This window comes from Belonocnema kinseyi, chromosome 4 (genome assembly GCF_010883055.1).
Source record: "Belonocnema kinseyi isolate 2016_QV_RU_SX_M_011 chromosome 4, B_treatae_v1, whole genome shotgun sequence".
NCBI classification, from domain to species: domain Eukaryota; kingdom Metazoa; phylum Arthropoda; class Insecta; order Hymenoptera; family Cynipidae; genus Belonocnema; species Belonocnema kinseyi.
The window spans coordinates 104,324,328-104,326,615 of NC_046660.1; the positions used below are offsets into that span (position 1 = coordinate 104,324,328).

General features: G+C 32.8%; 1 protein-coding gene across 1 annotated transcript in view; it reads left to right on the plus strand.

The window, feature by feature from the left end:
• The window catches only part of LOC117170634, a 429,481-nt gene that overhangs the window by 411,560 nt on the left and 15,633 nt on the right, over positions 1–2,288 (plus strand). The window lies entirely within an intron of this gene.

Genomic DNA, 2,288 nt, shown 5'->3' on the forward strand with positions numbered 1-2,288 from the left:
AGATTTGGAATTGAAGTTAAAAAGGATCTTCAAATATTTAGGAATAAATTGAATTGATTCAATTTTAATCGTTGGTACTTCCAAAATTTAGACGTATTTAAGAAAAGAATCGTTCTGAAATACCAAATACGAAGAAATTTCCGGTTTTATGGCATCAGGAGTTTTTAAAAACGAATTAAGGAAACATTTACTTGAATAGTTTATGAGTAATTTGTTTGAAAAAAAATTACCTGATACTTTGCTACACGCCCTTAAAAAACATTTAATTTTAAACTAAAACATTTCAAACTGCTTAATTTTAAGCTGTATTTATTCAGAGTGAAACGGTTTTCAATTAAATCCATGGTTGAAATTTAACTTAATGAAAATTTATATTAAAAAATGTTTCAATTTAAAATATAAAAGCCTTTAGAAATTAAATTAATGTCCGTCAAGCAATTAAGTATTATTTCTCATTTAAAGCATTATAATTAAAGAATTTGAGTCAGAAAGATTTCAATGTGGCATATCTGGACAAAATTAATTGTCTTTGTCTCAAAAAGATATTCAATTAATATTAAAATTGAAAAATTAAAAAGAAGGAATTTATGCATTCTCGCAATTTAAAAAAATTCGCTTGAATTATTCATGAAACTGCTTTAAAAACAAAAAGTGTATAATTAAAAATATTTGTCTGAATAAAATTGTTTTCTTTTGACAATATAATGCAGAATAGTAAAAACAAAAATTAATTCCACATTTTATACACTTTAAATCGCCCTAGTGCAATTTGAAGCATATTAGGATTTGTATAGTAATTATTCTGATTTTAATTGTAGAGGCACGTTCAGAAAAAACACTATTATTCCTGGCTAAAATGTAACAAAAGTCAATCGTTGCGATAATAAAAACTAAAAGCTCATTCCTATCTGTTCCTCTAATGTCGTCAATTTATTTTCGTTGCATCGAATATTAATTATTTAAAAATAATATTGCATATAATTTCTAATTTCTTGAAGCTCAATGAAACGTGACAGTAGCAGTCTTGTTCTAGCCATTCATTCTACACTATTTCATTCTCAGCTTATTTGCTTTCTCGTGTTTCCATGGTATACTATTATGTTATTTCTCTTCTTCCACTGTTGCCACTGTCCACTTTTATGTCTGGACATTACATGCCTTTACATAAAAAAGTAATTTTCAAATGTTGCGACTGAAGCATCAAGATATGTTTCCGCTGTGTTGGAATGGTGATGTAAAATATACACAAAGAAACATAATAGAAACAATGTATAATACATATAAGTACATTCCCTTTACTGTAGCCTGTGCGAAAGTTCATAATCAAGTTTCTGTACTACTCCAGAAAATGTTAATTAGATATATTACCAAACATGTATTACCATTTCAACACCCTGTACTATATCTCAACAATCATCGGTAATCCGTCACATAGAAAATGCATTCGAATTTTAAAAACCAATTACAGAAATGCAGTTAGAGATTCAAGTACCCTTCAGTTAAAGATTAGCGTGACCTACTTAAAATTTCTATCGCATCCCCTAAGCGAATTTGCAGCAATAGCATCCCTATAGGAAAAAATCTTAACCTTAATAACCCACTGCCTTCAGTCCTCTGATGTAATAAATTTCCACTAATGCCCATCAATCGCTAAATGGCGATTTTCTCGACTTCGGTTTAAAAGATCTGATCAATTCAGAAAATCTGATAAGTTGCTTTATCTCTCGAAGCAAGTTAAGAGACTTGACTTTCATCCTTGGGAAAAAGCGTTCCTCTCGAGGACAGAGTCGCGGAGTAAGAGTCCCTCGCGGAAACTTTCTATAAGATCCTTTAGAAGAAGTAAAGGTGAACGGACGCCCTAGCTGACTGCTGATTATATTTACAGATAGAAACTGAACGCCGGTCCGCGCACTTGAATATTAGTGTGTGGAGAGGAAGCGGTCCCGATATGTAGCGAGTGTCCGAACGATATACCGAACTTTTAAGCTGCACCGCGCACTAGCCAAGTATTGCGCGCGCACGAATACATTAGAGCATCGGAACTCGCCTATATAGACGTAAGACAGCACTCCCGAACAAGTAGGAAGTAGAAACTGTTGGTCTCCGAGTTTTAATCGGAAATCATGTTTTGCCCGCTAAGCTGGAACCCGCATCTGTATAGGGACCGCCAGTGTGCATGTCACCGTCTCAAGTAAGTTTTCGAATACATCCCTTAACATTTTCTCTCTCTCTTCTTTTCTTCGTATAATCAATGCTGGTAAATCTTTGAACAATTACAAAAAATGACC